We start from the raw sequence: 26,830 nt of genomic DNA, 5'->3' as shown, positions 1-26,830 counted from the left end.
CATATATTAAATGGCTTTTCAGAAAAGGGAGATGGTAGAAGAGCTTTCAGTACTTGTAGGACCGATGCACATTTCCTATTCTAGCCTCCAAAAACAGATTCAGTTGCATTTTCCAGCGTGTTTTGGATGCGCCTTTGCAAATGTCTTACATCGACAAACTTATTCAGTACTATTTTGCAAATAGGGTTACATTGTTGCAACATTGTGTTCCCTAATTGCTTGATTTTTTAAATGCAACAATTGATAAAGACACCTGATAACTGCTCTGTGGAGTCTTATTTTGTGTCTACTTTTTATCTACATTTAATTCTCTACCTCTAATCAAGGCATTTTTAAGTGCTGGGGGCTGCCAGGACGTGAGGCCTACCTGGACTTTAGATCTGAATTTGAATGTACTTGTGAACTAACTTAATTTCCTACTTCTAAATTAATTCCTAAATTCACTACTTACATGAATCCTGTAGTTGGGCATTTTGGGACTTCGATTGTGGGCATTGTTTTGTGTCCAGACCAGCAGCAGGTGGTGTGCATTTGCTGGAAAGGCATCGAAGACCTCCGATATGCTGCATCTCCTGATGTGTGTCTCCCTCAAGTGTCTGTCAGCAAATGCCTGCTAGACACCCCATTCCAAGCTGATTGTGACATCACGGTACATGCATCATAGAACAGGCATGCTAGAACATGGGTCTTCAACCTGCGACCCTCCAGCTGCTGTGGAACTACACATCCCAGCATGCCCTGCCTCAGTTTTAGCATACCTTAATAGCAAAACTGTGGCAGGGCATGCTGGGATGTGTAGTTTCACAGCAGCTGGAGGGCCACAGGATGAAGACCCATGTGCTAAAGCCAAGCCGCAGGTACATTGAATGCTAGCAAGCTGAATATTTAAATCCTTTTATTCCGCAGTATTCCAATGTGGAAGATTCCATGGAACCAGAGATACTTCCATTGAGAAGGACATGCTGCCTGGATGACTACACTGTGCAAATTAAATCACGGAGCCAGTTGGCTTGTGGGTGGCTCTGGTCACTGGGTGGTTGGGTGGGTGGTGTGTCGGAGGTGGAGCACATGCAAATGATTGTGTATCATCCAGCTAGTGAGAGAGAAAACTCATGCAGGAGTGTGCCTGCTTGTCAGTGGGTTATGCACCTTTCCAGACGTCAAATCTACATGGAGCAGCTGGAGAGGACAAGAGCAGGTTTGCAAAATATAGACAGAAGAGCTCTCCAGCCTAGTTTGATGTCTGTTTCCACTTCTTTTTTCTTGAGCCGCTCCCTTCTATGCCCTTGCGCACTATCCTGACTTCTCCCATCTGCTTACTTTGTGCCTTCCAACGCACAATGCGAACTACAGGTAGTGCTGCAGGGCCCACACCCTTTTACTTGCCATACAGAGCAGCTCTGGAGCTGTTACAGTGCCCAGCTTCTGCAAGAAATCAGCTTGAATGCTTCAGGGGCTGGGGCATAGCCAACATGAGCCCCGCACCGAAGGAGGGTGGAGGTGTTTAATGCGAACTATAGGTCATCCAAGCGCCGCAAAAGGCCGCCATGCCCTGCATACCCCTTTTCTCTTTTAATATGCAGACGAGGGTTGAAGCCAACTTTGACCCACTGCTTGGATGACATCACCATATGCAAATCCATCTGCTGCAGGCCTTCCCCCAGGAATGCTTGCACTAGTTGTTGCATTTGGTTTGTTGTTTGGGGGTGCTTCAGTATTAGGCAGCCTTCTGCCCTCCCATGTTCATCTGAAAATATGTGTTCTCCCTGCAGTTGTTGTCCCCAGATGAGAGTTCCCTTGTGCTGCCTCAGTTGAATCTTCTTTACTTGACAGAGATGTGCCTGAGCATCGGCCCTCCCCAGCCCTATCCCAAATCATACTTATTTTGCATAGGAGATACCATGGTCATGAAGATTGTTCTCCCAGGGTGAGGTTCATTCATTGCATTCTGGGTATGCTGACCCCTGTGATTTCCCCAAATGTGGGAAACTTGACTGCATTATTTGTGGTAGTGGGGGACTGTGTTTGTGCTTTCCTCTGGTCAGCTCTGGTAAAAGTCAGATTTCTTTGTCTCAGATCTTCCTCTAGCCTTGTTCTTCTTTCGAGAGTTCCCTTGTGCTGCCTCAGTTGGATCTCCTTTACTTGACAGGGGGGTGCCCAAGCAGCGACCCTCCCCAGCTCTAGCCCAACTCCTACTTACCTGCCAGGTGAGATACTATGATCATGAAGGTGCTTCTCCCAGGGCAAGGCTCACCCATTGCACTCTGGGTGTGCTGCCCCTGTGATTTCCCCAAATGTGGGAAACTTGACTGCATAATTTGTGTTTCCACTGGTTGGCTTTCATATAATTCAGATCTCTTTGTCTCAGGTCTCTCTCCAGCCTAGTTTGCAGTCTGTTTCCACTTCTTTTTTTTTGAGCCCCTCCCTTCTATACCCTTGTGCACTATCCTGACTTCTCCTCCTGTCTGCTTACTTTGTGCCTTCCAATGCACAATGCAAACTACAGGTAGTGCTGCAGGGCCCACAACTTTTACTTGCATTACAGAGCAGCTCTGGAGCTGTTACAGTGCCAAGCTGCTGCAAGAAATCAGCTTGAATGCTTCAGGGGCTGGGGCATTGCCAACATGAGCCCCACACCGAAGGAGGGTGGGGGTGTTTAATGCGAACTAAGGGTCATCTAAGCGCCGCAAAAGGCCGCCATTCCCTGCATACCCCTTTTCTCTTTTCATATGCAGATGAGGGTTCCAGCCAACTTTGGCCCACTGCTTGGATGACATCACTGTATGCAAATCCGTCTTCTTCAGACCTTCCCCCAGGAATGCTTGTACTAGTTGTTGCATTTGGTTTGTTGTTTGGGGGTGCTTCAGTATTAGGCAGCCTTCTGCCCTCCCATGTTCATCTGAAAATATGTGTTCTCCCTGCAGTTGTTGTCCCCAGATGAGAGTTCCCTTGTGCTGCCTCAGTTGAATCTCCTTTACTTGACAGAGATGTGCCTGAGCAGCGGCCCTCCCCAGCCCTATCCCAAATCATACTTATTTTGCATAGGAGATATCATGGTAATGAAGACTGTTATCCCAGGGTGAGGTTCATTCATTGCATTCTGGGTATGCTGACCCCTGTGATTTCCCCAAATGTGGGAAACTCGACTTCATTATTTGTGGTAGTGGGGGACTGTGTTTGTGCTTTCCTCTGGTCAGCTCTGGTAAAAGTCAGATTTATTTGTCTCAGATCTTCCTCTAGCCTTGTTCTTCTTTCGAGAGTTCCCTTGTGCTGACTCAGTTGGATCTCCTTCACTTGACAGGGAAGTGCCCGAGCAGCGACCCTACCCAGCTCTAGCCCAACTCCTACTTACCTGCCAGGTGAGATACTATGATCATGAAGGTGCTTCTCCAAGGGCAAGGCTCACCCATTGCACTCTGGGTGTGCTGCTCTTGCGATTTCCCCAAATGTGGGAAACTTGACTGCATAATTTGTGTTTCCCCTGGTCGGCTCTCGTATAATTCAGATCTCTTTGTCTCAGGTCTCTCTCCAGCCTAGTTTGCTGTCTGTTTCCACTTCTCTTTTCTTGAGCCGCTCCCTTCTATGCCCTTGCGCACTATTATGACCTCTCCTGTCTGCTTACTTTGTGCCTTCCAACGTCAATGCAAACTACAGGTAGTGCTGCAGGGCCCACACCCTTTTACATGCTTTACAGAGCAGCTCTGGAGCTGTTACAGTGCCCAGCTGCTGCAAGAAATCAGCTTGAATGCTTCAGGGGCTGGGGCATAGCCAACATGAGCACCACACCGAAGGAGGGTGGAGGTGTTTAATGTGAATTAGGGGTCATCCAAGCGCCGCAAAAGGCCGCCATGCCCTGCACATCCCTTTTTTCTTTTCATATGCAGACGAGGGTTGAAGCCAACTTTGACCCACTGCTTGGATGACATCACCATATGCAAATCCATCTGCTGCAGGCCTTCCCCCAGGAATGCTTGCACTAGTTGTTGCATTTGGTTTGTTGTTTGGGGGTGCTTCAGTATTAGGCAGCCTTCTGCCCTCCCATGTTCATCTGAAAATATGTGTTCTCCCTGCAGTTGTTGTCCCCAGATGAGAGTTCCCTTGTGCTGCCTCAGTTGAATCTCCTTTACTTGACAGAGATGTGCCTGAGCAGCGGCCCTCCCCAGCTCTATCCCAAATCATACTTATTTTGCATAGGAGATACCATGGTCATGAAGATTGTTCTCCCAGATTGAGGTTCATTCATTGCATTCTGGGTATGCTGACCCCTGTGATTTCCCCAAATGTGGGAAACTTGACTGCATTATTTGTGGTAGTGGGGGACTGTGTTTGTGCTTTCCTCTGGTCAGCTCTGGTAAAAGTCAGATTTCTTTGTCTCAGATCTTCCTCTAGCCTTGTTCTTCTTTCGAGAGTTCCCTTGTGCTGCCTCAGTTGGATCTCCTTCACTTGACAGGGGGGTGCCCGAGCAGCGACCCTCCCCAGCTCTAGCCCAACTCCTACTTACCTGCCAGGTGAGATACTATGATCATGTAGGTGCTTCTCCCAGGGCAAGGCTCACCCATCGCACTCTGGGTGTGCTGCCCCTGTGATTTCCCAAAATGTGGGAAACTTGACTGCATAATTTGTGTTTCCCCTGGTCGGCTCTCGTATAATTCAGATGTCTTTGTCTCAGGTCTCTCTCCAGCCTAGTTTGCTGTCTGTTTCCACTTCTCTTTTCTTGAGCCGCTCCCTTCTATGCCCTTGCGCACTATCCTGACTTCTCCCGTCTGCTTACTTTGTGCCTTCCAACGCACAATGCGAACTACAGGTAGTGCTGCAGGGCCCACACCCTTTTACTTGCCTTACAGAGCAGCTCTGGAGCTGTTACAGTGCCCAGCTGCTGCAAGAAATCAGCTTGAATGCTTCAGGGGCTGGGGCATAGCCAACATGAGCCCCACACCGAAGGAGGGTGGAGGTGTTTAATGCGAACTAGGGGTCATCCAAGCGCCGCAAAAGGCCGCCATGCCCTGCACGCCCCTCTTCTCTATTCATATGCAGATGAGGGTTGAAGCCAACTTTGACCCACTGCTTGGATGACATCACCATATGCAAATCCATCTGCTGCAGGCCTTCCCCCAGGAATGCTTGCACTAGTTGTTGCATTTGGTTTGTTGTTTGGGGGTGCTTCAGTATTAGGCAGCCTTCTGCCCTCCCATGTTCATCTGAAAATATGTGTTCTCCCTGCAGTTGTTGTCCCCAGATGAGAGTTCCCTTGTGCTGCCTCAGTTGAATCTCCTTTACTTGACAGAGATGTGCCTGAGCAGCGGCCCTCCCCAGCTCTATCCCAAATTATACTTATTTTGCATAGGAGATACCATGGTCATGAAGATTGTTTTCCCAGGGTGAGGTTCATTCATTGCATTCTGGGTATGCTGACCCCTGTGATTTCCCCAAATGTGGGAAACTGGACTGCATTATTTGTGGTAGTGAGGGACTGTGTTTGTGCTTTCCTCTGGTCAGCTCTGGTAAAAGTCAGATTTCTTTGTCTCAGATCTTCCTCTAGCCTTGTTCTTCTTTCGAGAGTTCTCTTGTGCTGCCTCAGTTGGATCTCCTTCACTTGACAGGGGGGTGCCCGAGCAGCGACCCTCCCCAGCTCTAGCCCAACTCCTACTTACCTGCCAGGTGAGATACTATGATCATGAAGGTGCTTCTCCCAGGGCAAGGCTCACCCATTGCACTCTGGGTGTGCTACTCCTGCGGTTTCCCCAAATGTTGGACACTTGACTGCATAATTTGTGTTTCACCTGGTCGGCTCTCGTATAATTCAGATCTCTTTGTCTCAGGTCTCTCTCCAGCCTAATTTGCAGTCTGTTTCCACTTCTCTTTTCTTGAGTTGCTCCCTTCTATGCCCTTGCGCACTATCCTGACTTCTCCTGTCTGCTTACTTTGTGCCTTCCAACGCACAATGCAAACTACAGGTAGTGCTGCAGGGCCCACACCCTTTTACTTGCCTTACAGAGCAGCTTTGGAGCTGTTACAGTGCCCAGCTGCTGCAAGAAATCAGCTTGAATGCTTCAGGGGCTGGGGCATAGCCATCATGAGCCCCACACCGAGGGAGCAACTCGAAAGAAGAACAAGGCTAGAGGAAGATCTGAGACAAAGAAATCTGACTTTTACCAGAGCTGACCAGAGGAAAGCACAAACACAGTCCCTCACTACCACAAATAATGCAGTCCAGTTTCCCACATTTGGGGAAATCACAGGGGTCAGCATACCCAGAATGCAATGAATGAACCTCACCCTGGGAAAACAATCTTCATGACCATGGTATCTTCTATGCAAAATAAGTATGATTTGGGATAGAGCTGGGGAGGGCCGCTGCTCAGGCACATCTCTGTCAAGTAAAGGAGATTCAACTGAGGCAGCACAAGGGAACTCTCATCTGGGGACAACAACTGCAGGGAGAACACATATTTTCAGTTGAACATGGGAGGGCAGAAGGCTGCCTAATACTGAAGCACCCCCAAACAACAAACCAAATGCAACAACTAGTGCAAGCATTCCTGGGGGAAGGCCTGCAGCAGATGGATTTGCATATGGTGATGTCATCCAAGCAGTGGGTCAAAGTTGGCTTCAACCCTCATCTGCATATGAATAGAGAAGAGGGGCGTGCAGGGCATGGCGGCCTTTTGCGGCGCTTGGATGACCCCTAGTTCGCATTAAACACCTCCACCCTCCTTCGGTGTAGGGCTCATGTTGGCTATGCCCCAGCCCCTGAAGCATTCAAGCTGATTTCTTGCAGCAGCTGGGCACTGTAACAGCTCCAGAGCTGCTCTGTAAGGCAAGTAAAAGGGTGTGGGCCCTGCAGCACTACCTGTAGTTCGCATTGTGCGTTGGAAGGCACAAAGTAAGCAGACGGGAGAAGTCAGGATAGTGCGCAAGGGCATAGAAGGGAGCGGCTCAAGAAAAGAGAAGTGGAAACAGACAGCAAACTAGGCTGGAGAGAGACCTGAGACAAAGACATCTGAATTATACGAGAGCCGACCAGGGGAAACACAAATTATGCAGTCAAGTTTCCCACATTTGGAGAAATCACAGGGGCAGCACACCCAGAGTGCGATGGGTGAGCCTTGCCCTGGGAGAAGCACCTACATGATCATAGTATCTCACCTGGCAGGTAAGTAGGAGTTGGGCTAGAGCTGGGGAGGGTCGCTGCTCGGGCACCCCCCTGTCAAGTGAAGGAGATCCAACTGAGGCAGCACAAGGGAACTCTCGAAAGAAGAACAAGGCTAGAGGAAGATCTGAGACAAAGAAATCTGACTTTTACCAGAGCTGACCAGAGGAAAGCACAAACACAGTCCCCCACTACCACAAATAATGCAGTCAAGTTTCCCACATTTGGGGAAATCACAGGGGTCAGCATACCCAGAATGCAATGAATGAACCTCAACCTGGGAGAACAATCTTCATGACCATGGTATCTCCTATGCAAAATAAGTATGATTTGGGATAGAGCTGGGGAGGGCCGCTGCTCAGGCACATCTCTGTCAAGTAAAGGAGATTCAACTGAGGCAGCACAAGGGAACTCTCATCTGGGGACAACAACTGCAGGGAGAACACATATTTTCAGATGAACATGGGAGGGCAGAAGGCTGCCTAATACTGAAGCACCCCCAAACAACAAACCAAATGCAACAACTAGTGCAAGCATTCCTGGGGGAAGGCCTGCAGCAGATGGATTTGCATATGGTGATGTCATCCAAGCAGTGGGTCAAAGTTGGCTTCAACCCTCGTCTGCATATGAAAAGAAAAAAGGGATGTGCAGGGCATGGCGGCCTTTTGCGGCGCTTGGATGACCCCTAATTCACATTAAACACCTCCACCCTCCTTCGGTGTGGGGCTCATGTTGGCTATGCCCCAGCCCCTGAAGCATTCAAGCTGATTTCTTGCAGCAGCTGGGCACTGTAACAGCTCCAGAGCTGCTCTGTAAAGCATGTAAAAGGGTGTGGGCCCTGCAGCACTACCTGTAGTTTGCATTGACGTTGGAAGGCACAAAGTAAGCAGACAGGAGAGGTCATAATAGTGCGCAAGGGCATAGAAGGGAGCGGCTCAAGAAAAGAGAAGTGGAAACAGACAGCAAACTAGGCTGGAGAGAGACCTGAGACAAAGAGATCTGAATTATACGAGAGCCGACCAGGGGAAACACAAATTATGCAGTCAAGTTTCCCACATTTGGGGAAATCGCAAGAGCAGCACACCCAGAGTGCAATGGGTGAGCCTTGCCCTGGGAGAACACCTTCATGATCATAGTATCTCACCTGGCAGGTAAGTAGGAGTTGGGCTAGAGCTGGGTAGGGTCGCTGCTCGGGCACTTCCCTGTCAAGTGAAGGAGATCCAACTGAGTCAGCACAAGGGAACTCTCGAAAGAAGAACAAGGCTAGAGGAAGATCTGAGACAAAGAAATCTGACTTTTACCAGAGCTGACCAGAGGAAAGCACAAACACAGTCCCCCACTACCACAAATAATGCAGTCAAGTTTCCCACATTTGGGGAAATCACAGGGGTCAGCATACCCAGAATGCAATGAATGAACCTCACCCTGGGATAACAGTCTTCATTACCATGATATCTCCTATGCAAAATAAGTATGATTTGGGATAGGGCTGGGGAGGGCCGCTGCTCAGGCACATCTCTGTCAAGTAAAGGAGATTCAACTGAGGCAGCACAAGGGAACTCTCATCTGGGGACAACAACTGCAGGGAGAACACATATTTTCAGATGAACATGGGAGGGCAGAAGGCTGCCTAATACTGAAGCACCCCCAAACAACAAACCAAATGCAACAACTAGTACAAGCATTCCTGGGGGAAGGTCTGCAGAAGATGGATTTGCATACAGTGATGTCATCCAAGCAGTGGGCCAAAGTTGGCTGGAACCCTCATCTGCATATGAAAAGAGAAAAGGGGTATGCAGGGAATGTATAACAAAGAATCTGTCTAGTTTTATCCACGTGTCGCGCAGTCTAAAACAAGGCTGCACAATAGCCCCCGCAACCAGGATAAGTGCCTCTCCAGAGCACCAGAAATGAATGAACAATAAACAAATTAGGCTGCGGGTACCAACAGGCGCCTAGTAACAGTGCATAAATGAATGCATAAAGTGCTTGCATGCAATAAAAAAACAAAACATACAACCCTTAAGGTCACCGTGAAAGTCCAGGTTCTTACTCCTCACTCCTCCTCCTCTCAATGTAGTAGCATGTAAAACAGAGGGGAGAGGGGAACCACATGTGCAATAAAGTTTTTTAATGACACATATCGGGGAACATGGACATAACACAATAAACAGGTAGGGTAAAAATGTGCAGAATGATTCTCCAAAATGTGACAGCCACAAAGAGATATGCAGAGCAATTACCAGAGGGTTTGAGAACCCAAAAAAGTTCTCAAACAAGTTCTTTTAAATCCCAAAACCGCCCGGGCTGGAGCTGGAAAGTCCTCTGGTTCTTAGAAGTGCAGACCACCGTAAATGCCAGTCACAGATGGAATACGCCGACGCGTTTCAACTCCTATTCCTGGAGTCTTTTTCGAGGCTGAATACTCACTGCACCACACATCCAGATTTAAATAGCAAATCACAGCCAGATTCCAAATTGATTCCACCTGGCGTCATGTTCGGAAACCGCCGGGTTACCATAGCAACCTGAACTCCCACTCCGTCACTTCCGCCTCCGGAGTCCTAGATCTTTTTCTCGTAGTCGCTAGGTCTAGCGATACGTCACTTCCGGTTACGTCGTCTTGGAGTCCGTTGTCATGACAACTTGCCGCACAACGCTCATCTCTCTTCAGTATACTTCTATTCCAATGTCCGTAATCAGAGATAAGCTGGCGTAGACTTCTTTACAGTCAATTAAAAGTGTTTAATTAATATATAAAATCCACCTTATATCTACTGGTTCCAATATTAAATAACTGATCAGACAAATAGTGGTTCTAGAATAAAAAGATAAATATGGTAAAGCAAAAAAAAAAATATACTAAAATGCATATATAAAATCAGATTAAAATAGCACCTACATGAACCACTTCAATTCAAAATCATTAGGCAGCACAAGGGAACTCTCATCTGGGGACAACAACTGCAGGGAGAACACATATTTTCAGATGAACATGGGAGGGCAGAAGGCTGCCTAATACTGAAGCACCCCCAAACAACAAACCAAATGCAACAACTAGTGCAAGCATTCCTGCGGGAAGGCCTGCAGCAGATGGATTTGCATATGGTGATGTCATCCAAGCAGTGGGTCAAAGTTGGCTTCAACCCTCGTCTGCATATGAAAAGAGAAAAGGGGCGTGCAGGGCATGGCGGCCTTTTGCGGCGCTTGGATGACCTATAGTTTGCATTAAACACCTCCACCCTCCTTCGGTGTGGGGCTCATGTTGGCTATGCCCCAGCCCCTGAAGCATTCAAGCTGATTTCTTGCAGAAGCTGGGCACTGTAACAGCTCCAGAGCTGCTCTGTATGGCAAGTAAAAGGGTGTGGGCCCTGCAGCACTACCTGTAATTCGCATTGTGCGTTGGAAGGCACAAAGTAAGCAGATGTGAGAAGTCAGGATAGTGCGCAAGGGCATAGAAGGGAGCGGCTCAAGAAAAGAGAAGTGGAAACAGACAGCAAACTAGGCTGGAGAGCTCTTCTGTCTATATTTTGCAAACCTGCTCTTGTCCTCTCCAGCTGCTCCATGTAGATTTGACGTCTGGAAAGGTGCATAACCCACTGACAAGCAGGCACACTCCTGCATGAGTTTTCTCTCTCACTAGCTGGATGATACACAATCATTTGCATGTGCTCCACCTCCGACACACCACCCACCCAACCACCCAGTGACCAGAGCCACCCACAAGCCAACTGGCTCCGTGATTTAATTTGCACAGTGTAGTCATCCAGGCAGCATGTCCTTCTCAATGGAAGGATCTCTGGTTCCATGGAATCTTCCACATTGGAATGCTGCGGAATAAAAAGGATTTAAATATTCAGCTTGCTAGCATTCAATGTACCTGCGGCTTGGCTTTAGCACATGGGTCTTCATCCTGTGGCCCTCCAGCTGCTGTGAAACTACACATCCCAGCATGCCCTGCCACAGTTTTGCTATTAAGGTATGCTAAAACTGAGGCAGGGCATGCTGGGATGTGTAGTTCCACAGCAGCTGGAGGGTCGCAGGTTGAAGACCCATGTTCTAGCATGCCTGTTCTATGATGCATGTACCGTGATGTCACAATCAGCTTGGAATGGGGTGTCTAGCAGGCATTTGCTGACAGCCACTTGAGGGAGACACACATCAGGAGATGCAGCATATCGGAGGTCTTCGATGCCTTTCCAGCAAATGCACACCACCTGCTGCTGGTCTGGACACAAAACAATGCCCACAATCGAAGTCCCAAAATGCCCAACTACAGGATTCATGTAAGTAGTGAATTTAGGAATGAATTTAGAAGTAGGAAATTAAGTTAGTTCACAAGTACATTCAAATTCAGATCTAAAGTCTAGGTAGGCCTCACGTCCTGGCAGCCCCCAGCACTTAAAAATGCCTTGATTAGAGGTAGAGAATTCAATGTAGATAAAAAGTAGACACAAAATAAGACTCCACAGAGCAGTTATCAGGTGTCTTTATCAATTGTTGCATTTAAAAAATCAAGCAATTAGGGAACACAATGTTGCAACAATGTAACCCTATTTGCAAAATAGTACTGAATAAGTTTGTCGATGTAAGACATTTGCAAAGGCGCATCCAAAACACGCTGGAAAATGCAACTGAATCTGTTTTTGGAGGCTAGAATAGGAAATGTGCATCGGTCCTACAAGTACTGAAAGCTCTTCTACCATCTCCCTTTTCTGAAAAGCCATTTAATATATGGTTCCCAGATAGGGGACATATCAGATATTGCCTTTCAAAAGCAGCAAATATCATACCACTTCTATTGCCATCAAAGATAAACATTGATTGTTTTCAGATATTGGATTGAAAAAGCAGTCTTTATTGACATAAAGAAGCAAAAAAACATACATAAACATTACACACATAAGTACTGTGTTGCAGCACAGATAAAACACAATACAAATGCTGTCGGTATAGTACAGTTCAAGAACTACAGCACAGGCCAGCCTACACTATAAATCATGAACTGCACTATACATTTAAACTATACAATAATACAACAGTTAATAAGGCTATGTGTGTGGAGTGTAAGAGGGTGAGGGAATCACAAGACCGAAGCTTTATTGTAACACAGACACATATAAGGGGAGGGGCAATAAATAGAAAGGTATCCTTTACTATAGAATGTAGTCTAATCCGACCTCTGTGCTCTTCCACAACTGAAAAACGGATAGCCTTCCATCCTGGAATATCTTTGGTTTTTCGCCAATGAAGAAAACAATCCCTCCCTCCAGCAGACCCTTCAACCACGATACAAGATCACAGCCAAAAGGCCGAGAAGCAACTACACTTGAGCTTAACAAAAATGGCTAAAACTTAGTGGAGGAAAGTGCAGTGCACCAAAACATAAGCTGACACAATCATGGAGAATGTGCCAGCATATATGCTCTTCTATCTATATTTTGCAAACCTGCTCTTGTCCCCTCCTGCTGCTCTATGTAGATTTGACGTCTGGCAAGGTGCATAACCCACTGACAAGCAGGCACACTCCTGCATGAGTTTTCTCTCTCACTAGCTGGATGATACACAATCATTTGCATGTGCTCCACCTCCGACACACCACCCACCCAACCACCCAGTCACCAGAGCCACCCACAAACCAACTGGCTCCGTGATTTAATTTGCACAGTGTAGTCATCCAGGCAGCATGTCCTTCTCAATGGAAGGATCTCTGGTTCCATGGAATCTTCCACATTGGAATGCTGCGGAACAAAAAGGATTTAAATATTCAGCTTGCTAGCATTCAATGTACCTGCGGCTTGGCTCTAGCACATGGGTCTTCATCCTGTGGCCCTCCAGCTGCTGTGAAACTACACATCCCAGCATGCCCTGCCACAGTTTTGCTATTAAGGTATGCTAAAACTGAGGCAGGGCATGCTGGGATGTGTAGTTCCACAGCAGCTGGAGGGTCGCAGGTTGAAGACCCATGTTCTAGCATGCCTGTTCTATGATGCATGTACCGTGATGTCACAATCAGCTTGGAATGGGGTGTCTAGCAGGCATTTGCTGACAGCCACTTGAGGGAGACACACATCAGGAGATGCAGCATATCGGAGGTCTTCGATGCCTTTCCAGCAAATGCACACCACCTGCTGCTGGTCTGGACACAAAACAATGCCCACAATCGAAGTCCCAAAATGCCCAACTACAGGATTCATGTAAGTAGTGAATTTAGGAATGAATTTAGAAGTAGGAAATTAAGTTAGTTCACAAGTACATTCAAATTCAGATCTAAAGTCTAGGTAGGCCTCACGTCCTGGCAGCCCCCAGCATTTAAAAATGCCTTGATTAAATGTAGATAAGAAGTAGACACAAAATAAGACTCCACAGAGCAATTATCAGGTGTCTTTATCAATTGTTGCATTTAAAAAAATCAAGCAATTAGGGAACACAATGTTGCGACAATGTAACCCTATTTGCAAAATAGTACTAAATAAGTTTGTCGATGTAAGACATTTGCAAAGGCGCAAACAAAACACGCTGGAAAATGCAACTGAATCTGTTTTTGGAGGTTAGAATAGATGCATGATCAAGTAGCTCAATGGGTAGGGTATTTGATTAGAATTCAACAGGTTATAGGTTTGAATCCTGGGTATGATAGTTTGAGGTGTTATTTAATAAAGTATGTTTATATATTAGTCACACATGGCTTACTTGTACAAATGGCATGTCACCAGTTAGTGCTGACTGCTGATATGCCATTTGCACAAACACGCCATGTGTGACTGTATATGCATTTAAGGAGGGCACCCCGGCAATACCACAAACCATTGAGTGTCAAGTATACTAGATATATCTTCATATCTCATGTGCTTTCTCTGAGACCAATCTTGTTATGCCCCTTCCCCACAAGGCATGCGCCTTTTGTCCATATTGCAAAAATGGGGAGGGGGGGGGGGGCATATAATTATCTGTCACAGGGCACCAAAAAGTCTAGTTATGGCTCTGGTATGCATTATGTAATCTGGCAGACCATATCTCCAACACTGGCTGGTTGGAATAGAAATCCGGTTATCTATGTGAGCAAATGACCATCAACGATTTACTCTCAAACACTAGAAAATGGACAAAAATGGTCCCCTAAACAAATTGGTTAAATTTTGGGTTTAACCAATTTGTGTAATGACCATTTTTGACCACTTTTCTAGTGTTTGGGAGCAAATGGTTAATTGACATTTGCTCCTATACATTACCAGATTTTCATTCCATCCATCCAGACTGGATAGATAGCCTGACAGATAATTGTGTAGTGTACGCCCAGGATAACTGTCAGTTGTGCTTTCTTTTATGACGGCACATAAATGGGTGGGCAGATCCAGAGCAAGCACTGCTCACTCATGCATAGTTGTCAACTGATGTGAAGTTCCAGGGGGCAATCTCAGTTATAAAGAAAAGTATCTGGAAATTGTCCCTAGTTTAAAAAAAAAATAAAAAAAAATTGATCAACTCCATTTATTTAGTATGATATCCCAGGTGATAGGATGCCGGCAGTCAGAACAACATACTTTATTAAATAACACATCTCAAACTACCATACCCAGGATTCAAACCTATAACCTGTTGAATTCTAATCAAACACCCTACCTATTGAGCTATTTGATCCTGCATAAAAATTGTGAACATTATATGAAGCTATTGGTACTTTGAAAAAAAAAGTATCAGCATTACAACGCAGGAGATCCATGCAGTTTGCAGCCACACACTACATGTATCTGCTCAGCCACAATGCTGATTATTTCTTCACAAAGTACAAGGTGAGCTCCAAACAGAATTCTCTAGCTTAGAATTATGCCAAACCTAGAAGTCGGGGCCCCCACCCTGGGATCCCCCAGAGGGAGGCCTGCACCGTCATGCGGCAGGCTTGTCCGTTTTGGAAGCAGGCTGATGGGCAGCCCAGGCTTGCTTCAGTCTGGGCTTGGCAGGTCTGGAAGCATGAGCTTGCTTTGGGTATGCCTGACCTTGGGTACGCTTTACCTTGAGGATGAAAGGGCCAAGGGAAAGTACTTTTAGCCTTCTGCGTGGTAGGAGTCATACTAGGTAGGCAAGCTGTTTTAGCAGTAGCCAGATCAGCTACAATCTTATTGAGGTCTTCTCCAAAGAGAGTGTCTCCCTTGAAAGGAAGCACCTCCAGGGTTTTCTTGGAATCCATATCCACCGACCAGGATCTCAACCAGCTGTATAAAGTATTACCTTGGAACTGGCTCTCCACTCCCCATTATCTGGTTATCATGGCTTCCTCCGCCAGTGTCCAGACTCGCTTGCTGAAGCTCGGCCACTTCTTCCTAGCAGCAGGCTCCTGGATCACTGGGCAGCAGAGGTGCTTGGGAGCCGGAAGGGGGCGGAGCAATCAGGCAGGCAGTTGCAGTGCTGCCCAGCTATCTGTGGTGTGAGAAGAAGCAGGGGCACCCCACCGCTGGCAGTGCTGCAGCTAGCGGTGGTGGCAGCGGCGAGGCTGCTGGGCTGGGTCTTGAAAAAGGTGGAAAGAAGGGTGTTACGGCATGGAATGTACAAACTGCGAGACCCTGCTGGTAGCGCCTTTGTCTATTTAGTAGGAAGGGCACGTAACAGCCGGAGGGCAATGGAGGAAGCCCCTTTAGGGCTGGAGCCCGGCGGCAACTGACTCCGTTGTCTCTGGCAGTTCCGCCCCTGGACTAGAGGAATGGTCAAGAACATGGCAACATTTAATGCCAAAAAATGCAAAATCATACACGTCTCAAAAATACAAAGGCTAACTATAATATTAAGGGCATTATAATGGCAAGAGGAAAGCTATCTAAGTATTACTATTTCAGGTGAGCAATGTAACAAAGCAATAGGAAAGGCAAGTCAGATGCTTGTTTGCATAGGTAAAGAACCAGTAGCAGAAAAAAGTAATACAGGTTGAGTATCCCATATCCAAATATTCCGAAATACGGAATATTCCGAAATACGGACTTTTTTGAGTGAGACTGAGATAGTGAAACCTTTGTTTTTTGATGGCTCAGTGTACACAAACTTTGTTTAATACTCAAAGTTATTAAAAATATTGTATTAAATGAACTTCAGACTGTGTGTATAAGGTGTATATGACACATAAATGAATTCTGTGAATGTACACACACTTTGTTTAATGCACAAAGTTATAAAAAATATTGGCTAAAATGACCTTCAGGCTGTGTGTATATGGTATATATGAAACATAAATGCATTCTGTGCTTAGATTTAGGTCCCATCACCATAATATCTCGTTATGGTATGCAATTATTCCAAAATACAGAAAAATCCGATATCCAAAATTCCTCTGGTCCCAAGCATTTTGGATAAGGGATACTCAACCTGTAATGCCACTGTATAGGTCCTTGGTACAGCCACATTTAGAATCCTGTGTTCAGTTCCAGAAGCCATATCTCAAGTCCTGTTGGAGAAAGAGCACTATATAAATAAATAGTATCAAAATTTGTTTCACGGCACCCCTAGGCCAAAGTTTTTTTTATTGAGAAATTCAGAAAAAAATATAAAATTAAGTAAATTGTGTTTATAGCATGTCATCCTCAGGTTCAGTTATGTTGTGAGGGAATGGTTTTGCCAATTTAATAAAGTATAAATAATTTTAATTGGTCCTGGACCACCAAACTATGCTACCAGTGCAAGAACCCCAGTTTGGAAACTACTGCCATAAAATAAACCTTTTTTTGTTTTTTTTAAACTACATGTAATACACCTTAGATCTCAGTTCCTAAAAGGTTTTAAACCCTTGCATACAGTAAACTACACATATTTAAAAATCCTACACCGGGCACAAGTGCTCACGGGCCAATTTCATGGCAGTCTCGGATAGGAGGGCATTGTGGATTCACCAAGGGAATGCTGATGCTGACTCCAAGAAGCCTCTTCAAGATCGCAGGAGCAGAGTCCTCTGCTTCTGCCAAATCCACTGCATGACGCTGGGGCTCTCTTGCAGGAGCCCACACCAGTGGGGGGCACCAGGGGCGAAACTACTGGCAGGGCAGGCAGTGCATTGCACTGGGGCCCCGCCGCACTCAAGGGCCCACAGCCGCCGGCATTACAATGAGTCACAATGACTCATTGTATCATGCCGCAGCCGCACACCAGCGCTCCCGTCAGGTATGCGTCCTGCGACTCCCGCCGCCCGCCCGTCGTAACGAACAGATCAGGCCAGGGCACTACGGGCAGCAGCCGCAGCACCAGACACGCTGCCGCCTCTGTAACACACGAAGAGGGAGGAGGGTCGCTTGGAGATGAGAGGAGCAGCGGCACGGGTGGGAGGAGGAGGAGGAGGGAGGTGAAGGAAGGAGCCGCAGCAGCGCTTTGTTACTGGTGGAGGCGCTGCTGCTGCTGCCCCTCTGCTTCACTATAGGCTGTCTTCCGAGAACAGCCTATAGTGAAGCAGAGGGGCAGCAGCAGCAGCGCCTCCACCAATAAGACAGCGCTGCTGCGGCTCCCTCCTCCACCTCCCTCCTCCTCCTTCTCTACTGCCCGGGAATCGTCAAGCTGCACGAGAAGCCTGAGCCAGCGGAGAGGGTAAGTATAATTCTTCTTTCTTTCTTTCTTTCTTTCTTTCTTTCTTTCTTTCTTTCTTTCTTTCTTTCTTTCTTTCTTTCGACTCTTTCTTTCTTTGTTGGGACTGCCTGCCGCTATGTGTAAAAAGGGGGAATCTGCCTGCCGCTATGTGTAAAAAGGGGGAATCTGCCTGCCGCTATGTGTAAAAAGGGGGAATCTGCCTGCCGCTATGTGTAAAAAGGGGGAATCTGCCTGCAGCTATGTGTAAAAGGGGGGAATCTGCCTGCAGCTATGTGTTAAAAGGGGGAATCTGCCTGCAGCTATGTGTAAAAAGGGGGACTGCCTGCCGCAATGTGTAAAAAGGGGGAATCTGCCTGCCGCTATGTGTAAAAAGGGGGAATCTGCCTGCAGCTATGTGTAAAAAGGGGGACTGCCTGCCGCAATGTGTAAAAAGGGGGAATCTGCCTGCCGCAATGTGTAAAAAGGGGGAAGCTGCTTGCCGCAATGTGTAAAAAGGGGGAATCTGCTTGCCGCAATGTGTAACAAGGGGGAATCTGCCTGCCGTAATGTGTAACAAGGGGGATGCTGTCTGCCGTAATGTGTAACAAGGGCACGCTGTCTGCCATAATGTGTAACAAGGGCAAGCTGTCTGCTGTAATGTGTAACAAGGGCAAGCTGTCTGCTGTAATGTGTAAAAAGTGTACGATGTCTGCCATTATGTGTAACAAGGGCAGGCTGACTGCTGTTATGTGAAAAAAGTGTACGCTGTCTGCCGCTATGTTTAACAAGGGCAGGCTGTCTGCCGTTATGTGTAAAAAGTGTACGCTGTCTGCCGCTATGTTTAACAAGGGCAGGCTGTCTGCCGTTATGTGAAAAAAATGTACGCTGTCTGCCGCTATGTGTAACAAGGGCACGCTGTCTGCCGTTGTGTAAAAAAGGGGGATGCTGTCTGCCGTAATGTGTAAAAAGGGGACGCTGTCTGCTGTAATGTGTAAAAAGAGGACGCTGTCTGCTGTAATGTGTAAAAAGAGGAATCTGTCCGCCGTGAGGTGTAAAAGGGTCTCTACCTGGTGTAGTGGTGCTACTGTGCGGCGTAATTTGAATAATGGAGACTACTGTGCACCGTTTTATGAATTGGTATTATTTTGTGGCCACACCCCTTAACCACGAAGCCACGCCACTATGTTTTTTTGCGCGCGCCTACAGCGCGCACTGCCCCTGTTTTGCATGCAGGGGTGGGGCTCCAATGCAGTTTCTTGCACACACTGCTAAAATGTCTAGTTACGGCACTGTTGCTAGGTATCCACTTCCCTGAGCAGGCCCCCCTCACCAGATCCTCTCCAGGGGTGAGGGGGTGGACTTGGATGGGAAGGGATGGGGGGGGGGGGCCCAAGCCATTTTGTCGCACATGGGCCCACTGCTCGCTAGTTCCACCACTGGGGGGCACGTCTAAAACTCTTCAGTCAGTTCTGGATTCATTCGGACCTGGACTCGTGGGTTTTACAAATAGTGTCCCAAGGGTACAAACTGGGGTTTCAAGAAGTTCCCCCTCACCGATTGTTCAAATCAGCCTTAGTCAGCAGGGAGAAGGTTTTTATTCAAGCCTATTCGTGGTCCCGAAGCCGGACGGCTCAGTCAGACCAATCTTAAATCTGAAATCCCTTAATTTCTACCTAAAGAAATTCAATTTCAAGATGGAATCTCTCAGGGTAGTGATCTCCAGTCCGGGGGATAAAGGAGATTTCCTGGTTTTGGTAGACATAAAGGATGCCTACTTACATGTTCCCATTTAGCCACTGCATCAAGCTACCTGAGGTTTGCAATTCAGGATTGTCATTACCAATTTCAGACGTTGCCGTTTGGTCTGTCCACGGCTCCGAGGATTTTCACCAGGGTGATGGCGGAAATGATGGTTCTCCTTCGCAAGCAAGGAGTCACAATTATCCCGTACTTGGATGATCTCCTGATAAAGGCGAGATCCAGGTACCAGTTGGTGCAAAACATCTACTCTCCCTGACAGTTCTTTAACAACATGGTTGGCTCCTAAACTTGCCAAAATCGCAGTTGGTCCTAATGACGCGGTTGTTGTTTTTGGGAGTGATACTGGACACAGAAGAGGTTTTCTTCTAGTGGAATGGCTCTGGAGATCCAGAGTCTGGTCAAACAAATTCTGAAACCAGCAAGAGTGTTAATCCATCAATGCATTCGGTTGCTGGGGAAGATGGTTGCGGCCTACGAGGCCATTCAGTTTGGCAGGCTCCATGCCAGAGTGTTCCAGTGGGACCTGTTGGACAAGTGGTCCGGATCCCACCTACACATGCACCGGAGGATAATCCTGTCTTCCAAGACCAGAATCTCACTCCATTGGTGGCTGCACAGTTCTCACCACCTAGAGGGGCGATGGTTTGGGATCCAGGACGGGATCCTAGGGACCACGGATGCAACCCTCCGAGGCTGGGGAGCGGTCACACAGGGGGAAAACATCCAAGGAAGATGGTCAAGTCAGGAAAGTTGTCTCCACATAAATGTTCTGGAGTTAAGGGCCATTTAATAACTGCAGACACAGTACGCACTGGGACGGGTGCCCAGCATCCTCTACGGACTAAGAGAAAAGGATTTACCAGTAGGTATTAAAATCCTATTTTCTCTAAAGTCCTAGAGGATGCTGGGGACTCCGTAAGGACCATGGGGATAGACGGGCTCCGCAGGAGACATGGGCACTTTAAGAAAGACTTTAGTTCTGGGTGTGCACTGGCTCCTCCCTCTATGCCCCTCCTCCAGACCTCAGTTTGATACTGTGCCCAGTGGAGACTGGGTGCTTTTCATGAGCTCTCCTGAGCTTTCTGACAGAAAGTATTTTGTTAGGTTTTTAATTTTCAGGGAGCACTGCTGGCAACAGACTCCCTCATCGAGGGACTGAGGGGAGAGAAGCAGCCCTACTCTCTGAGTTGCAAGGTCCTGCTTCTTAGGCTACTGGACACCATTAGCTCCAGAGGGATTGGTACGCAGGATCTCACCCTCGCCGTCCGTCCCAGAGCCGCGCCTCCGTCCCCCTCGCAGAGCCGGAAGATAGAAGCCGGGTGAGTATGAGAAGAAAAGAAGACTTCAGAGGCGGCAGAAGACTTCATGATCTTCACTGAGGTAACGCACAGCACTGCAGCTGTGTGCCTTTGCTCCCATACACCTCACATACTCCGGTCACTGTAAGGGTGCAGGGCGCAGGGGGGGCGCCCTGGGCAGCAATATAAACCTCTTTCGCAAAAATATAACATATATACAGCTGGGCACTGTATATATGTATGAGCCCCCACCAATTTTACAGTTTAAGCGGGACAGAAGCCCGCCTCTGAGGGGGCGGGGCTTCTCCCTCAGCACTCACCAGCGCCATTTTTTCTCCACAGCACCGCTGAGAGGAAGCTCCCCGGACTCTACCCTGCTTATACCACGTTAGACAAGAGGGTTGAAAAGAGGGGGGGGGGGGGGGCACATAATTCGCAAATTACATACAGCAGCACTACTGGGCAAACATTAAGTTACTGTTTTATTCCTGGGTTATATAGCGCTGGGGTGTGTGCTGGCATACTCCCTCTCTGTCTCTCCAAAGGGCCTTGTGGGGAAACTGTCTTCAGAAAAAGCATTCCCTGTGTGTGTGGTGTGTCGGTACACGTGTGTCGACATGTCTGAGGAAGAAGGCTATATTAGAGAGGAGCGGGAGCAAATGAATGTGGTGTCTCCGCCGACAGCTGATTGGATGGATATGTGGAATGTTTTAAATGCTAGTGTAAACTCATTGCACAAAAGATTAGACAAGGCAGAAGCTTTGGGACAGTCAGGGTCTCAACCCATGCCTGATCCTATGTTGCAGGGACTGTCAGGGTCTCATAAGCGCCCACTATCCCAGTTTGTTGACACAGATACCGACACGGATTCTGACTCCAGTGTCGATTACGATGATGCAAAGTTACAGCCAAAATTGGCAAAATCCATTCGATTTATGATTATGGCAATAAAAAAGGTTTTGCACATCACAGAGTAACCCCCTGTCGCTGACAAGAGGGTACATATGTACAAGGGAAAGAAGCCTGAGGTAACCTTTCCCCCCTCACACGAGCTGAACGAGTTATGTGAAAAAGCTTGGAAATCTCCAGATAAAAGACTGCAGATTTCCAAAAGGATTCTTATGGCGTATCCTTTCCCATCAACGGATAGGTTACGATGGGAATCCTCCCCTAGGGTGGACAAAGCATTAACACGCTTATCCAAGAAGGTAGCCCTCCCGTCCCAGGATACGGCTACCCTCAAAGAGTGTGCTGACCGCAAACAGGAGATTACCCTGAAGTCCATTTATACACATTCAGGTACCTTACTCAGACCGGCAATTGCGTCGACCAGGGTGTGTAGTGCTGTAGCGGCATGGACAAATGCCTTATCTGAGGGGATGGATAGCCTAGACAAGGATACTATTTTATTGACCCTGAGGCATATAAGAGATGCTGTCCTATATATGTGTGTATGCAAACTACCGGTGGTGCTGCAGGGCCCACACCCTTTTACTTGTCTTGTAGAGCAGCTCTGAAGCTGTTACAGTGCCCAGCTGCTGCAAGAAATCAGCTTGAATGCTTCAGGGGCTTGGGCATGGCCAACATGAGCCCCACACCGAAGGAGGGTGGGGGTGTTTAATGCAAACTTGGGGTTATCCAAGCGCCGCAAAAGACCGCCATGCCCCGCATGCCCCTTTTCTCTTTTCATATACAGATGAGGGTTCCAGCCAACTTTGGCCCACTGCTTGGATGACATCACCGAATGCAAATCCGTCTGCTGCAGACCTTCCCCCAGGAATGCTTGCAATAGTTGTTGCATATGGTTTAATGTCTGAGGGTGCTTCAGTATTAGGCAGCCTTCCGCCCTCCCATGTTCATCTGAAAAGATGTGGTCTCCCTGCAGTTGTTGTCCCCAGACGAGAGTTCCCTTGTGCTTCCTCAGTTAAATCTCCTTAACTTGACGAGGGTGTGCCCGAGCAGCCGCCCTCCCCAGCCCTTTCCCAACACATACTTATCTTGCATATGAGATCTCTTGATCATGAAGATAGTTCTCACAGGTTGAGGTTCATCCTGGCCCCGCTCCCCGCTGGAGAGCGCTGATGGGGACAGCAGCGGGGCTTCAGCAGCAGGGTGAGTATGTGTGGCCAGAGACCTCCCTTCCCATGTGCAGGCCTGCAGAGTGTGCCGCGCAGGATGGGGCATGTGACACTCTCCCTCCCTGGGGCTCTTCGAGATGTAGCTCCTCAGCAGTATTTTTCCCGGGCTGCGCGGCGCTCTCCCCGACTGGCATCCGCCCTGGAACACTGCCTTCCTCAACGCAACATCAGCAGGGGGCCCGGGCCTCATCACCATCCCAGGTCTTTCTCATGTATGTATCATGTATGTGTGTGTGATATATGTATGAATCATATATGTTTGTGATAGATACATATATATATATATATATATATATATATATGTACACAGGGGGGTGGGGGATATAGCGACCGTCGGTGTCTTAAAAATAGTTCAGAAATTGTGGAGTTAAAATCGTATCTAAAATGAGTAACCAGATCTAGAAATTATTTAAAAAAGGGGGGTGATGTTTATTTAAACACTAAAACAGACAAATTAATTACATACAATCTCTAAAATTTAAGCAGCAACAATTCTTAAAAAATGGGATAAAAACAATAAACACAATGCTATAAATAGTATACCAGTTAAAAGATATAAAACAATTTTAACTTAACTTGGTATGAGGTCGCTACCTGGCAGTGACCTCATACCAAGTTAAGTTAAAATTGTTTTATATCTTTTAACTGGTATTTATAGCATTGTGTTTATTGTTTTTATCCCATTTTTTAAGAATTGTTGCTGCTTAAATTTTAGAGATTGTATGTAATTAATTTGTCTGTTTTAGTGTTTAAATAAACATCACCCCCCTTTTTTAAATAATTTCTAGATCTGGTTACTCATTTTAGATACGATTTTAACTCCACAATTTCTGAACTATTTTTAAGACACCGACGGTCGCTATATCCCCCACCCCCCTGTGTGCATTACTCGTTGTTTCAGGGAACTACCATCCCTGTGTTTTCTGGGGGACAGCTGACGCCCTGTGCTAATTCCTAGGGAGTGTCGTTAATTCTTACGTGGATTCTAGATTATTTGGTGTTGTACACAAGTGGCGCAATAAACTCTCCCCTATTTTTTGATATATATATATATATGTATCTATCTATCTATCTGTCTATCTATCTATCTATCTATCTATCTATCTATCTATCGTATGTGTGTGTATATATGTATCTATCATGTATGTATGTATGTATCTATCTTGTAGGTATGTGTTCTATCTATCTATCTATCTATCTATCTATCTATCTATCTATCTATCTATCTATCGTGTGTGTGATATATGTATGTATCTATCATGTATGTGTTATATGTATGTATCACACCTTCCTCTATACATATACATACATACATACATACATACACACTAGAGATGAGCGGGTTCGGTTTCTCTGAAACCGAACCCGCACGAACTTCATGTTTTTTTCACGGGTCCGAGCAGACTCGGATCCTCCCGCCTTGCTCGGTTAACCCGAGCGCGCCCGAACGTCATCATGACGCTGTCGGATTCTCGCGAGACTCGGATTCTATATAAGGAGCCGCGCGTCGCCGCCATTTTCACACGTGCATTGAGATTGATAGGGAGAGGACGTGGCTGGCGTCCTCTCCATTAGAAATTAGATTAGAAGAGAGAGAGAGATTGTGCAGAGTCAGACAGAGTTTACCACAGTGACCAGTGCAGTTGTTGTTAGTTAACTTTTATTTATTTTAATATAATATATCCGTTCTCTGCTATATCCGTTCTCTGCCTGAAAAAAAACGATACACAGCAGCAGCCAGTCACACAGTGTGACTCAGTCTGTGTGCACTCAGCTCAGCCCAGTGTGCTGCACATCAATGTATAAAAGGCAAAGCTTATAATAATTGTGGGGGAGACTGGGGAGCACTGCAGGTTGTTATAGCAGGAGCCCCCAGGAGTACATAATATTATATTAATTTAAAATTAAACAGTGCACACTTTTGCTGCAGGAGTGCCACTGCCAGTGTGACTAGTGGTGACCAGTGCCTGACCACCAGTATAGTAGTATATTGTTGTATGTATTGTATACTATCTCTTTATCAACCAGTCTATATTAGCAGCAGACACAGTACAGTGCGGTAGTTCACGGCTGTGGCTACCTCTGTGTCGGCAGTCGGAACTCGGCAGGCAGTCCGTCCATCCATAATTGTATTACAATATATACCACCTAACCGTGGTATTTTTTTTTCTTTCTTTATACCGTCGTCATAGTGTCATACTAGTTGTTACGAGTATACTACTATCTCTTTATCAACCAGTGTACAGTGCGGTAGTTCACGGCTGTGGCTACCTCTGTGTCGGCAGTCGGCAGGCAGTCCGTCCATCCATAATTGTATTATTATTATAATATATACCACCTAACCGTGGTTTTTTTTTCATTCTTTATACCGTCATAGTGTCATACTAGTTGTTACGAGTATACTACTATCTCTTTATCAACCAGTGTACAGTGCGGTAGTTCACGGCTGTGGCTACCTCTGTGTCGGCAGTCGGCAGGCAGTCCGTCCATCCATAATTGTATTATTATTATAATATATACCACCTAACCGTGGTTTTTTTTTCATTCTTTATACCGTCGTCATAGTGTCATACTAGTTGTTACGAGTATACTACTATCTCTTTATCAACCAGTGTACAGTGCGGTAGTTCACGGCTGTGGCTACCTCTGTGTCGGCAGTCGGCAGGCAGTCTGTCCATCCATAATTGTATTATTATTATAATATATACCACCTAACCGTGGTTTTTTTTTCATTCTTTATACCGTCGCCATAGTGTCATACTAGTTGTTACGAGTATACTACTATCTCTTTATCAACCAGTGTACAGTGCGGTAGTTCACGGCTGTGGCTACCTCTGTGTCGGCAGTCGGCAGGCAGTCCGTCCATCCATAATTGTATTATTATTATAATATATACCACCTAACCGTGTTTTTTTTTTCATTCTTTATACCGTCGTCATAGTGTCATACTAGTTGTTACGAGTATACTACTATCTCTTTATCAACCAGTGTACAGTGCGGTAGTTCACGGCTGTGGCTACCTCTGTGTCGGCAGTCGGCAGGCAGTCCGTCCATCCATAATTGTATTATTATTATAATATATACCACCTAACCGTGGTTTTTTTTTCATTCTTTATACCGTCGTCATAGTGTCATACTAGTTGTTACGAGTATACTACTATCTCTTTATCAACCAGTGTACAGTGCGGTAGTTCACGGCTGTGGCTACCTCTGTGTCGGCAGTCGGCAGGCAGTCCGTCCATCCATAATTGTATTATTATTATAATATATACCACCTAACCGTGGTTTTTTTTTCATTCTTTATACCGTCGTCATAGTGTCATACTAGTTGTTACGAGTATACTACTATCTCTTTATCAACCAGTGTACAGTGCGGTAGTTCACGGCTGTGGCTACCTCTGTGTCGGCAGTCGGCAGGCAGTCCGTCCATCCATAATTGTATTATTATTATAATATATACCACCTAACCGTGGTTTTTTTTTCATTCTTTATACCGTCGTCATAGTGTCATACTAGTTGTTACGAGTATACTACTATCTCTTTATCAACCAGTGTACAGTGCGGTAGTTCACGGCTGTGGCTACCTCTGTGTCGGCAGTCGGCAGGCAGTCCGTCCATCCATAATTGTATTATTATTATAATATATACCACCTAACTGTGGTATTTTTTTTTCTTTCTTTATACCGTCGTCATAGTGTCATACTAGTTGTTACGAGTATACTACTATCTCTTTATCAACCAGTGTACAGTGCGGTAGTTCACGGCTGTGGCTACCTCTGTGTCGGCAGTCGGCAGGCAGTCCGTCCATCCATAATTGTATTATTATTATAATATATACCACCTAACCGTGGTTTTTTTTTCATTCTTTATACCGTCGTCATAGTGTCATACTAGTTGTTACGAGTATACTACTATCTCTTTATCAACCAGTGTACAGTGCGGTA

At 46.5% G+C, this 26,830-nt stretch overlaps 13 non-coding genes across 13 annotated transcripts; 8 read left to right on the top strand and 5 right to left on the bottom strand.

The window, feature by feature from the left end:
• Nucleotides 1–1,876: 1,876 nt before the first annotated feature.
• LOC134990313 (U1 spliceosomal RNA) lies at nucleotides 1,877–2,040 on the top strand. The gene has a single exon (XR_010195160.1). It is a non-coding gene; the product is annotated as a U1 spliceosomal RNA (small nuclear RNA).
• A 152-nt stretch (nucleotides 2,041–2,192) lies between these two features.
• LOC134990307 (U1 spliceosomal RNA) lies at nucleotides 2,193–2,355 on the top strand. The gene has a single exon (XR_010195154.1). It is a non-coding gene; the product is annotated as a U1 spliceosomal RNA (small nuclear RNA).
• Nucleotides 2,356–3,028: 673 nt separating this feature from the next.
• LOC134990306 (U1 spliceosomal RNA) lies at nucleotides 3,029–3,192 on the top strand. The gene has a single exon (XR_010195153.1). It is a non-coding gene; the product is annotated as a U1 spliceosomal RNA (small nuclear RNA).
• Nucleotides 3,193–3,344: 152 nt separating this feature from the next.
• On the top strand, nucleotides 3,345–3,507 carry LOC134990309 (U1 spliceosomal RNA). The gene has a single exon (XR_010195156.1). It is a non-coding gene; the product is annotated as a U1 spliceosomal RNA (small nuclear RNA).
• A 670-nt stretch (nucleotides 3,508–4,177) lies between these two features.
• On the top strand, nucleotides 4,178–4,341 carry LOC134990303 (U1 spliceosomal RNA). Its single transcript, XR_010195150.1, has one exon. It is a non-coding gene; the product is annotated as a U1 spliceosomal RNA (small nuclear RNA).
• A 152-nt stretch (nucleotides 4,342–4,493) lies between these two features.
• Nucleotides 4,494–4,656, top strand: LOC134990311 (U1 spliceosomal RNA). Its single transcript, XR_010195158.1, has one exon. It is a non-coding gene; the product is annotated as a U1 spliceosomal RNA (small nuclear RNA).
• A 671-nt stretch (nucleotides 4,657–5,327) lies between these two features.
• LOC134990315 (U1 spliceosomal RNA) lies at nucleotides 5,328–5,491 on the top strand. Its single transcript, XR_010195162.1, has one exon. It is a non-coding gene; the product is annotated as a U1 spliceosomal RNA (small nuclear RNA).
• A 152-nt stretch (nucleotides 5,492–5,643) lies between these two features.
• LOC134990310 (U1 spliceosomal RNA) lies at nucleotides 5,644–5,806 on the top strand. Its single transcript, XR_010195157.1, has one exon. It is a non-coding gene; the product is annotated as a U1 spliceosomal RNA (small nuclear RNA).
• A 357-nt stretch (nucleotides 5,807–6,163) lies between these two features.
• LOC134990304 (U1 spliceosomal RNA) lies at nucleotides 6,164–6,327 on the bottom strand. Its single transcript, XR_010195151.1, has one exon. It is a non-coding gene; the product is annotated as a U1 spliceosomal RNA (small nuclear RNA).
• A 671-nt stretch (nucleotides 6,328–6,998) lies between these two features.
• On the bottom strand, nucleotides 6,999–7,161 carry LOC134990312 (U1 spliceosomal RNA). Its single transcript, XR_010195159.1, has one exon. It is a non-coding gene; the product is annotated as a U1 spliceosomal RNA (small nuclear RNA).
• Nucleotides 7,162–7,313: 152 nt separating this feature from the next.
• On the bottom strand, nucleotides 7,314–7,477 carry LOC134990314 (U1 spliceosomal RNA). Its single transcript, XR_010195161.1, has one exon. It is a non-coding gene; the product is annotated as a U1 spliceosomal RNA (small nuclear RNA).
• Nucleotides 7,478–8,147: 670 nt separating this feature from the next.
• Nucleotides 8,148–8,309, bottom strand: LOC134990308 (U1 spliceosomal RNA). The gene has a single exon (XR_010195155.1). It is a non-coding gene; the product is annotated as a U1 spliceosomal RNA (small nuclear RNA).
• Nucleotides 8,310–8,461: 152 nt separating this feature from the next.
• On the bottom strand, nucleotides 8,462–8,625 carry LOC134990305 (U1 spliceosomal RNA). Its single transcript, XR_010195152.1, has one exon. It is a non-coding gene; the product is annotated as a U1 spliceosomal RNA (small nuclear RNA).
• Between the last annotated feature and the right edge of the window lie 18,205 nt (nucleotides 8,626–26,830).

Source organism: Pseudophryne corroboree, unplaced genomic scaffold (assembly GCF_028390025.1).
Source record: "Pseudophryne corroboree isolate aPseCor3 unplaced genomic scaffold, aPseCor3.hap2 scaffold_1160, whole genome shotgun sequence".
In the NCBI taxonomy this organism is placed as follows: domain Eukaryota; kingdom Metazoa; phylum Chordata; class Amphibia; order Anura; family Myobatrachidae; genus Pseudophryne; species Pseudophryne corroboree.
This window is presented reverse-complemented; position numbering and strand designations above follow the sequence as displayed.